The sequence below is a fragment of the Styela clava genome, chromosome 2 (assembly GCF_964204865.1).
Source record: "Styela clava chromosome 2, kaStyClav1.hap1.2, whole genome shotgun sequence".
Taxonomy (NCBI): Eukaryota; Metazoa; Chordata; class Ascidiacea; order Stolidobranchia; family Styelidae; genus Styela; species Styela clava.
In genome coordinates, this window is record NC_135251.1 from 12818335 (window position 1) to 12831213 (window position 12879).

At 34.8% G+C, this 12879-nt stretch overlaps 1 protein-coding gene across 1 annotated transcript in view; it reads right to left on the bottom strand.

Annotated features, from left to right (window-relative positions):
* LOC120336373 (fibropellin-1-like) overlaps nt 1-12669 on the bottom strand; it is a 276545-nt gene extending 263876 nt beyond the window's left edge. The window contains exon 1 of the mRNA XM_078119401.1: nt 12654-12669. The gene's annotated coding sequence lies outside the window, so the exon portion shown is untranslated. The remainder of the gene's footprint in view (nt 1-12653) is intronic.
* Nucleotides 12670-12879: the final 210 nt, after the last annotated feature.

Sequence of the window (12879 nt, forward strand, 5' to 3'; positions counted from 1 at the left end):
GAATAAAACTGAATTAAATATCTGAGTCAAAAAATTATATTTTCGTGTATGTGATTCATAATTACTCTTATTTATTTGAGCATATTAAGTTTTCAAATCGTGACAAAAAAAAATAAAAAATAATTCATGTCCATTTTCCCTATACTATCAGATGCAACCTATTTTTGTTAACAGTTTACACGATGCAACACGGACAATTATACTTTGCAATTTTTGTGTTTTATTCATTTTATTACTTCCAAACTTGATCACTGAAAGTGCAATTAAGTTATTTTTGATTCGAAAATCCATATATTTTGATTAACGACGTTTTACGTAAAAACGTGAAAAACGTAAATAGATGTAACGGCTAAATTTTGTACAATTGATGAACCACGCAACGTAACACGTTACGCAAGGTGTGCAAACTTTATAATCGTTATATAACATTACGTAAGTAATGCGTCATATCTTACACATCAATGCTATTTTAATATAGTTTGCTAAAATCGGTTTTGAATGACGATTTAAGACAATTCATAGATTTTCTTCAAATGTTCTTGAGCGCTAAACTGTTAAGTTAGTTAAGTCCTAGTAAGGACACTGTAATATTGCTGGCAATTATACCAAATATGATAATTATTGGATTTACCAATATAAAACTTTACAAAAATTTACGAAAAATTTCAGTTCGTCAACAAACCAAATTCGGTGTCGTCGCTGAAAGCACGCCTCGCCAAAATATACATTATATACGGTATGTAGCAAGACAAGACAAGTTAGCAAGACAATATTAAAATTCACTCCTATAATATCATAATTTTATTCAGATTATGTTTGCTTGGTATTTCCATTTTCAAAACTTTGCATACGGGTGTTTCAAGTCTACAAATTAGTTTCCGAATATTAATTACCGATAGGTCATTACTTTTTTATGCAAAGCCTCATTAATGAAGTATAATTTTGCACCGCTTTAATTTATATGTTTATAAATGCGACACGCACGCGGCACATGGGAACGCATGCAGTCACGAACTCCGTTAAATGCGTCGTCTGCGACCGATGCGTCACTATGTGTTTTCCATGCTCGAATTGTGCAAATTATTTTATATCATTTTTAAATAATATGTAACTTGGATTGATGGTCGATTTGAACTGCTTTCTATTGCATAAGTTTTGTACATTTTATTTTATTTCTGTAAATTAGTTATGAGACACATCACACACCCTTCCTGCTAAGACAGTACTTCCGTAGTGTGTGTACCATGGTATACCAGGTTGGGGTTAGGACATAATTTTATTCCGATTTTCCTTATTTTAGTTCTATTACGAGTTCGTGAACTGTCTGTGTTAGTCAAGTGAATATACCCTCTGCCCATAGGCTTCAGTCCCTTTACACAACTTGAGGTAAAATAGGCGAACAAAATACTCCCATATTGGTAGACACATTTCTGGAGCGCTAACAAGACTATACGTATAGTAACAGTTAGCCACAGATGAAACCGTTTGTATTAAAATAACATTATAATGGCCTGAGAAATCTCGGGATATTTTGTAGAGAACCATCGCTGAAAAAACATTCCCGCCATCTCTCAAAATAAAAACTTAGTAATTATCCAGTTACGGTTTTTATTCATTGATAGAAATCAGCACTGAATTCAGGTTTAAGGTTGGGTTTAGGGTCAGCAAACGCGCAATGACGTGAAACGTGGCGAGCGCGATCTATAGTAGAATGTGACGGGGGTGTGTTCTTCAAATCTCACATTTTTTGCATTAATGGCGAAGGCTTTCTACCTAAGATCTATATTTTGATGAAATTTGTATTTCAAACGACGTTTTTTTAATAGCTGATATATTTTCCTCAAATCCAAATTAGGAAGCAAAACAAGCTTAGAAACTCATTTACAGTATATGTTTTCTTAAGCAATAAAAACAGTAATCTCTGTAGTATTTACATCGATCAAATTCTATTTCAATAAATCCTGTATGCAACAACAACACCTTTGACGATATCTGTTACTTACTGTGCGAATATCGAGATACATATGTTGCATTAGTATTGTTGTGGGTATTCTACAAAAAACAACACGCGGCTATATACGTGAACTATTCTTTTTCAATATTGATATGAAATTGCATTTGGTTGTTTTGATTTTAAGTTTAGTTGGCTTTGCAGGTCTATGGTTTTGATGCCATTGCGTCAATCAATTCAGGCAAATAATAAACTGGATCTTAAAAAAGCCTGTCATTACAAAATCTAGTTGTGTTTGTCGTCGAAGTGGCTGTCACCTGATTTTGTTTGCTTATTTTGCATACAATCGCAGAAAACGAGATGTAGGTCATTAAAGATTGTTAAATAAAAGGCAAAAGGTGGTTTCAGGTACATTGCAACGCTGTGCTAAAAAAGGAAATATGCGTGTAACTTGATTCATCATTTTCAAGCTATAAGCAGTTCATTGTGCAAAGCTGATTGCCAGTACAAATCTGGAAAAAACTTTTTACCTAATATGCATACTTTTTTATTATTTCAAATTTACATATTTATATGTTCCGTAAATCTGTATGTCCAGTGATTACGTACGCGACGTAACGCGCGAAAACGTGAGAAACGTGAATAAATATATGGCAGTAGGTTATTATCCACGCAGTGCGTATAACGCCCGTAACGCATGACTTATAGCCTTATACAATACAACCAGCTGCTTGTCTAAGTTCTTGTTCAGGGCAACGATATCTTTATATATCCCTTTCCTCCATTATCAATCTGCTGAGAAATTGGATTACGTGTGGCCGTTGATAGCCTATACGTAACTACTTATCGAGCAAATTTTTTCAATTACGTCAACTGATGTAAAAGAAAATGGATCTGAAAACATCGGACCATTCCAAAACCAGTAATTCTATTTGTCAAAGTGCTGGCGGCCAGTTTGGAGGGCAGACTCTATGCATCATATAATAAGCATGAAGTATATATAATGAAATATCAATATCTACTTGTACAGGAGCGTGTACGATACTCTCGTAGTATGTGTACCAGATTAGTCCTTATTTTAGTTGTATTACGAATTCGGGGACTGTCTGTGTTAGCCAAGTGAATATACACCCTGCCCATAGGTTTCAGTTCCTTCACACAACTCGATGTAAAGTAGGCCAACAAAAGTAGTTACCTCCCTATTGGTACAAATACCTCTGGAGCGCCCCGTGTGCGAAGCGAAAGTCACGAGTAAGCGTCGTTTTAAAAAAAATGCGGGTAAAAAAATGATATTTCTGTTTGAGTGCAATTTTTTTTACTTTCACTTGACTCAGCGCGAATATTATATACTTAATTTTATAGAATTTTACTTCCTGACTATAATATATTATCCTATTATTGCTAAATACTTGCATCGGGAAATTTGATATAATTGAAACCTATTTAAATTTTATCCTTAATATTTGGCGTTTTTACGTCGTGCGTGAAAACATACAGACAAAAATGAATTTTGTGTCAATTTATAGATCGCACTAATTCAAAAATTAATGACGCACGATACAATTTGGAACGTAAAGTGCCGTGACCCCTCCCTTATAATGAACGTGTCTGCGACGCAAAATAATATGCAAAGTACTTCTATTTTTATAAACCGTTAATAAAGGCGGAAATCCATTTGATTGCATCCGATATTGAATTGCTGCAATCATTTATAATTTTAAATTGCAAGGGAAAATCGATCGATTTACCAGCGGTAGAATATAGTCTGTCTGATATAGTAGACATGCAAGAAATAAAATAAATAAATTATTCCGACTTTGTGAACACATAAAGTAGATTATTAGAAATGCCATAATCAGGGCATATATGTTCTCAATAATGAGTAGTAAATAAAAAAATATGGTAATATACTGCCGGGATATGACGTCATAAAACCACTTGGAGGCGACCCAGAGAGCCAAGAACCTTGAAGTATGACATATGACGTCATTGTACCAGGATTTGACGTCACAAAACCGTTTAAAAGTTGCCACGATACAAAGAGCCATTGTCCAGCTTTCTTTCTAATCACCTTATGATGAATGTGGTAACTTTCGTGCGCTTTATTTTGCATAAGTTCACTTAAAACGAGATGCAATCATTAAAAAGTGTTTAATTCAATTAAATCCGGTTCAAGGTATATTGCAACACTGTAATAAAAATAGATTATCCATGCATTTTGATGGCTATTTCTTAAGCGTTCATTGTGCAGAGCTGACAGTGAAAACGACTCTGGAAAAACCTTCAACATATATAATATGCATATTTTGTTCAATATCACAAAAAAATTTTAAAATTTACATAAGGGGCGTAATTATTAACGTCCGGTGATTAGCGACGTAACGTTCAAAAACGTGAGAAACGTGAATAAACATAGCAACAATTTATTATCCACGCACTGCATGTCACGCTCGTAACGCATGGCCGGTACAATACGAATCGCTGCTTGTGTAAGTTCTTGTCCGGGGTGACGGTGATGATGAACCTCTTATAAGCACTCTGTTTAAAGATTGGAATATGTGTGGCCATTGATAGCCTACAACAGGGTGAGCAAAGTTTTTGGACCAGGGACAAACATTTGCCCACCTAGACTGGCGGACCATGTAAGTGTGACGTAAAAGCTGCATTTTATGAACAATATTTATGGTGTTACAAAAGCAAAAGTGGAAAACAATAAGCCTCGTGTCGAAACTGAATCTGATCGCAATTGCAACAAATTCCTTGAGCTATTTTTAACTGAAGCATCAAAATTTGGTTTTAGTTTGGTTGTTAGAGCATCAGGCGGGTCAGATTGAATCACCCAACGGACCGTATTTCGCCCACGGGACGTAGTTTGCCCATGTCGGGTCTACAAGTAACTGCTTATCAAGCACTTTTCTTCAATGTAAACGCGAGTCACGCAATCTCCATCACCACCCAGACGTTGTTTCTTATTAATTGCTTTTTTGTTGTCAAACTGTTTTCACGTATTCTGCGTATTGCGTAATATTGTTTATTTTCATAACAAACAACAACGACTCATTAATTTTCATATTTCTATGCGTCTAAAATTAATGATAGTCTCTATTAAAATTTTTCCAGACCAAATTGCATTTCAGATTTTAATAAACGACGTTTTTACGTTTGCGTGAAAATGTAAATAACGTTGCGACATATTGTTAGTCACGCACAACGCAAATAAACCTTTTAAATTAATGGGTAGTTTGTTTGTTATATAATTTTTCAGGCTCGAAATTTATTTCATATTTCAATTCACGACGTTTTTGCGTATTGCGTGAAAACGTAATAACGCCACGACACGTAGTTGGTCACGCACAACGCAAAGAACCTTTTTGAAGAAATGGTAGTTTGTTTGTATCATAATTTTCAGGCTCGAAATTTTTTCCAGATTTTAATTCACGACTTTGGTGCGTTTTGCGTGAAAATTTAAAAGAGAGTCGAAAAATATAATTTGTCACGTACAACGTAGAGCACCTTGTTTTTTATCGCGAACCCTTAATTTACAAAATATTGCTATTTTTAGGTGACGTTACTAATTCTGGACAGCATTTGCGTCTGGTATGGCTAAAATTGCTTACAAATTGAGATGAAATGCCATTTTCTATTCTTATATATCAAGAGCCGAATAATGTTTTCGTCGCAGCTGAGCCTAATAAATTTCTTTCCTGGCTTCTGAAAATACAAAAAACGAATATTTTTGCATGACGAACTTCGGTAATAATGGAAAATGGATCTTGCTATAGGTTGATTTCGTCTTCGGTTGATATGATGCAAGAACTCAAGAACTTTATTTCATTTCTTTAATATTAAATATAGTTTTAAAAAGGGCACAATTGATTGACTCGCTCGGCGAATGATAATATGGCTTTCTATCCTTAGATTACTTTATTTTTAACTTTATTATAAAATTCCTCGCCCGCATAGCCAAAGTGAGAAGCACCCTCTATCTAAACGCAAACTCAGATATTTTGTTTATGCATAAAAACGGGCAGAATCACACGTAAAAATGAAGTAAGAAATAAAAATTATATATCATTCCGTCGTTTTGGTTGAAGTTTTTAATTAAACAACGGAAAATCTATTTATTTTCTTAAGATAGATATCGACAGTTTGACATAATTTCACGACTTAATCTTAAACAATACAAGGTCATTGCTAAAGTTGATTTTCCTTATGATCAAGTATGGTCCATGGATTATAAAAATAATTGAAACCGATTCCATGTTCGATCCACGCCTGGTCAATTGTAATTTATATTTGCTCTGAAAATGAAATCGTTACAAATAATTTTTAAGATTATTTTGGGAGGTATAACCTCTGATCTACCGGATTCGATGTTTGGATTATCTTTTTCGTCCAAATAAACAAACCGAAGAATCTGAATTTCAAGCTACCACAGCGGATATTTGTGGTGGGAAAAGATTACGGATTAACCCACGCTTTGAATTCTTGGAATAAAAAAAGCAACGAGTTGAATTAAACGTGCAAAACAACCTGACGCGCTCATTTGGTTGCATCTACAATCAAATATCAAGCAACCATAGATGAGCATGGTATATATAAAAAAGATTCAGGATTTAGTGTAAAAATCGCCTGGCTCTTTAAGCTATTGGGTAAATATGAAAATTGACGCTCAATTCCAATTGCAAAATTCTCATTATTTTTTTAGTGAGACATAAAACTGTTTTTAAATCTTATATAGGACAATAATAAAACGACGAAGCGATAGTATTGCCTACGAGGAACCGGAAAACAGAATGCATTATTTTGATCTTCATTTCCATGAAATATTCAATGTTCTTAATATCCAAAATCCCCAGTTTAAAGGCAATGTTGCCATTCGCCAAGCTGAGCATTTTGTGTACTTTTACCTACCACTGATGGGTAGGGAGGGAGCTAAGGCTTATTTGAAGGGCCGAATTCTTTGTTTTTTGACATATTACCTGTACCCAATTTATGACATCTTGGGTGGGGTGGTGAACAATTGATTGGATAAGCAGCAGTGCGCCGACAACGTGTTGTTTATCAAACTATAACTATTGTTATAAAAATTGGCTTTGCTTGGTCGTTTTGTTTCCTTGTTCAGCAAGTAACCAGACATAATATGAAGAATGAAATTGTGTTGTGTACCTATCTCCTAACCAGACCTATAATATTGATTAAAAGACACGTCGCGACAAATATTACTTTGTCTAGCTATGTGAATTGGCTTATGATTAAACCAAACAGCTATACATTTTCGCCAGACATCGACAGTCAACAGAACAAAACAATAGAATCATATAATGAGAAAGGAATGTATCGACCCTAGTCTGTTGTACCACAGACAAGATTGCTCAAATATACATGGAATAATGATGAAATGAAACATAGATGTTTTAGCATGAATGTCTGATGTATGACGTGTTGGTAACAGGAAATTGGTTGCTAAGAGGTTAACAAGGGATGTGAGACCTTTAATAAGTGATACGTATGACGCGAATACAATTGATTTTTTATTAACGCACTTCACCTAGGAATTTCGAGATTCATAAAACCGTACCGACCTGACGTAACAATTTAATACGTTATGACATAACAAACTTAAAACTCCGTAAAGTTGATTACCTACACAGACTTCCGGTACATTCAACTTCCGGTATTGCGTTTTGTTGATTGACGCATAATAGAATACAAAACGCACAACGACTAGTATACCGTTGTGATTAATGTACAAGATTGTCTATCACATCACATACATTTCTCACCGATGTTGTATATTGTCCAAATATGGTATTCCTCCTCATACACGTTTATGCGAATGGATAAGTGTGGTGTAATTCCCTATAAGATTTGCACTCAAGTAGATTTTATGATAAATTCAACATTAAAAGATAGTCTAACATTGATCTTAAAAAAAGCTACAATGAATTCTGTGAGCTTTTTTGTCTTTGTGTCACGGATTCAAAACTTTTATTCTCTCGTTAACCTCATCGACAAATTTCTAAAATAAAATTAACCACCAAAATTTGTATACTGTCTATTACATGTGTGCTCAAAGAAAATATGGAAACGCGACAAGCTAAGCTAGACAGCCTCTCCACAGAGAGAGCCGAGCATTGTATCATCTGGCATGCAACAGAGGTAGGTGCAATCCCGACAAAGTTACAAGATGCTATGTGATATTTACTCGAAAAACCCACAAGTTATAAACTTCCGTCTAAGTCAATTTACACAGCAAATATTGTAACAACTTCTGGTTAAAGTTATATAAGTTTCAAGCACTGAAATGTCACCTGAGACATGAAGTACGAACAGGCGGATGAAAGGGGCATTAGTGGTAAACGGATATGACTATAAATAGAACGTTCAACGTTCAGTCGTTGTTTCCGTCCTGTCAGAGATTTTGCAGGAAAAGGAATCCTTATATTGATGATGCGCAGCTTAGAAAAGTGAAGACCAAAATCCGATATAAATTATTAGTTTCCGCATCTACAGGATTTCCGGGTTCAAAGGTTGCTACTGCATCTGAACGTATGTTAATTATAGATCCATGGGCAGGATTTAGATTTATCGTTCATACATGTATGACAGACGTTCAGCCATTCAAACATTGGCGGCAATCAAAATGAAAGGTTTATTTCGTTCCGGTTGACCACATCCAGACCCTACTTACTTCTCAAGTGTTTTGATCCGGTGTCGAAGCGACGCGTTAGAATGAATCACCTGAGGGTTGGGCGGAAATGGTGTCGTTTTCTCCTACCTGAAATGTCGAATTTCTTTTGGTGAACTGTAAAATACAACATGTGTGATTTGGACACTTTGTCTGTTAGACGGGTTGATATCATGGCATGAAAAGGAGACTTGAAAATTTGACATGCTGTAGTCTGTTTCTTTTAACTGCGGCTTGGCAGTTCGGCTCATGGTCTTTTAGTAACAATTTCTCATAACAGCGCTGCACGTGGAAAGAGTGGAAGCTTGAAAACGAGTTTTACCTTCCAACAGTCCGAAAATTTTTGTTTCAACTTCTTTACTACCGTGCTATGTAGCATCGTTTTAAATTAAAAATCTGCTTTGCCTCTCAATAGTTGTTGTAAATGAAGTAGTTCCGAAAAATGTAGGTTGATTACTAAACAAATGCATTTCCGCGTATTATGTGTTCAAATAACAGAAACCAACAAACACGATTACTGAATAAATCGAAACAAAAACTCCGCGAATATTCATTCCTGTATCGAACACAAACTTTGAAATTCTCAGCCTAAGGCTTTTCTATTTCCCATAGCAGCAATGCATTGTTGATAACATTGACGTTCGAATGACGCATCGGTATCGATTGGTATTGTGGTGCAGCGAGATCGCATCGATTCTTCTTTCGATGAAACCAATGAAAGTTATAGACATAGGGGCTTCGAAAGTTCAAGAAACTGAAGATAATGAAACATTTGGTGATTTAGTTGAAATTTGTGATCCGTGTTTGATGCCTTTACATAACTGATCTGGCCCCGTTTCATTTCTCTGTAAACTTTTTTTTATTATGCGCTACTAGGTAATATGTTTTCTTTGTGAGATGATGCCGGTATACAAACTACCTATTATGAAAGATTCCCTTACTGAATGTTATTTTCATTTTAGGCAAAACGGGCGTGACTGTCAATCATCGGTGATATTCGCATACCACTAGAGATATGTACGGAACGTTTTGCAGATTTCCGAATTTCTCTCGCGGTGGTTGCCTCGTGGATATGTCACACCCCCACCGCGGGTATATAGCTTTGATGGTGATTTGTGAGTTGCAAAACTATAACAATTAATTAAAAGGAGAATAATACCTGTTGACCTAAAAAACTATTTTGCTATGATGCTAATTTCTACATTTCACGTTGTCTATTGACAAAAAATAACATTTGGTTTATGTGGGTCGCGTGAAAATTGGTAATACGTCAGTTGTTAGAAGTTTTATTACGAAAGGTTTGGTTTAGCAAATACTTACACCTAAACGACCATATTCAATGTTGGGGTTTGGCTGTGAAAATATCGGGAAATTCGTCTTTCTGGTCAAACAATGTCATGTGATGGTCATTTAACGTTTAAAGTAATTGTTTTGTCTAATCCTATTATATCTGACTAATTTAGGTATTTTATACCATATTTAAACAATTACTTGTATACTCTATACTAAATATCTAATACTTTATAGTTGAACATCCATATAAATGACGTTATCTATGTTCAAGAACATTTATTATTTCTGATTGTAACGTTCACATCCGACAAAACCACGTAGCCATAAGTCAATGACTCGAGAAAATGTCGTTTATTACCCCGCGGTTACGTAAACCATGTTCAATTCCCATAAAACTAGAGGAAGTAATTTGATTTAATGAAGCATTTAAGAAGGCACACTTTCCCATACATTTACACACATTTCCCGGGCAATTTTGAATCGAGATTTCTCAAATTCTACTAGGTAGCTGGTGTGATGGAAATAGGGGGGGGATTTGAATGTAATGCAGTTCTATATGATATGAGTTACAAAGCTTTTCGTAAAGGGCACTGCAAATGAATGCGCTAAACCGGGCTTACAAAGTTTTTAATTGCAAAACTTCAACCCGACATTGCTCTCATCTTTTAGCCCATCGCCTTTGGTAAAATGTTATTTGTAAATGCCAGTAAACCGTAACTATAAACCGTAAAAGAAACCGATAATAAAACAATACAAGTCGTCTCGTATGAAATAAAGCCAAAACCGCCTTAGGACAATTCACCAACGCTACTTGCGTCGCTACTCCTATAGCTTTCTATCAAGACTTTTGTAGACCACGACGGAAATTTCCAACGCACAGTATTAAAAACAATACTCCTCGTAGTTCCCAGATAAATTTCACGGGGATGCAAAACATCGTACCTGGGTTATTTTTAGACAAATTAAAGATTAAGGACACGTATCAAATAAAAATAATATACAATCATAACCTCAAATTGGCCATTATGCATGCACAGTATATATCTAGTCAGCTATGCAGATTCATTTATGCAAATTCATACTGTGGAAATGTACAATGACGGCCAATTAGTTATATGTCCCATATTGCTCAACCATAATCGCAACGTAAATAATATTTTGTTCAAACTGATTGATCATTATACATATACCGCACAGGTGGCAGTGACGGACGTCCCACGATTTTGATGACTTGTTCTAGCTTTTAAATTCAAATTAAAGTATTTTGGTAATCTAATGAGTCGTGCCTTGCATTCCCAGAGTAACACTCCTATAGAATAAGAACGTACCACTTCAAGGATGTGCCAAGTTTACGTTTTTCATACGCCACCCGTGCAATCGGCGCCGTTTAATATGTCGCACTGCATTTGTTTTATACATATTTTGAACAAAATTGATTTCCTATCTAACCAATTTTAAAGATGATTGTTCACATGTGATGAACCACACTAGATTATATAAAATAGAGGTTTTACATTACTTATTTAGAATGTTAAACATGCTTGTTTGAACGTTGATACTTTTTTATGTTCTTTTGTACGAAGCCTCCGACACTAATGCAAAAATTTGAGATTTGAGAAAAACACCGAGCCACTTTAAATAACAAATTAGTAATTATACTGTTGGGTTTAGAGTTAAGGTTAGGAATGATTTACAAATTTAAATAGCGCAATCTGCATTCCCAACCCAAACCCTGACTGAATAATTACTATTTTTTTCATTTTGAGCGTTGGCGGATTTTTTTTTTTTTTGGCGGGGCTTTGTATAAAAGATCCCTTTTTAGTTACTCAGAATTCAGACTTTTATCTTCCGCGTCCCAGAATTTGAAATATGGTTTGACATGAAATATCAAAATGTCAGGAATGGAGACACAACTTATGCGAGGCCTTTTCGTGATTGAACATCTCTCATTGAGGCAAATCGGTAAGTTTCAGAGTCACCATTAAAAAATGTGCGACGTTGCCGACAGAAGTTCAAACAACAAACCGGTACCATATTAGTAAAAGCGAAGGGTTGCGTTGTATTGTATTTCAAAACTTCCTTATTTGACGGACGTTATTCATCTCTATTCGAGTGCACTGTTACAAGGCTGAAGGACATGAGCTGTCTTTGTTGATATAACGTTACATTACATCTGTATGCAACCGCATAGCCTGGCGGTCCACATTCTTTAAATTCCTGATATATTATTCTACAACATACCCAATAAAGCTAATAAAATTTGTTGCCGTGAAAATTTATTTGTTGAGTTTCAAATGTATTAACGAGGACATTTTGAATAAACATGTTTTGTCGTATGTATGTTATTTTTAAAAACGTGAAAATTAAATAATTATTGTAGTTTTTATCGTCAATATTGGAACTCATGACACATCTTTGGCATTGCTTGCCGCGAGTTTTGTTGGAATCTGACAAGTAAAAATATTGTAAACTTCAGGCAAATGAGTTGAGCGATAAAATTCATGACAAAATTCCCCAAATGTTGCAAAATATTTTTGTCCACAGCAGGGTTTTTGTCAAACATACACCAATTATGAGTAATTGGTATATGAGTAATATGAGTAATTATGAGCCATGAGTAATTGTTGGTTCACAATTATCCTTTGAATTGATTTAATCTAACGACTAGACATTAGTTGTCTTCAGAGTCGTGTTAATTATTTTTTAGTCAAGATAGACCTTAATACAACCAAATACTCCAATTTAATATAATACATTTCGAAAATTCCCAATATAATATCACACAATACAATATTATATAAAAAATAACACATTATAATTCACTTTTTGGTAAGTGTATAACCATCATGCAATAATACAATAATCAAAATACTTTGGGTAAGTATACAACCATTATGGATTAATCAAATCACCTTTAGGTCGGTGTATAACCAAAATATCAATT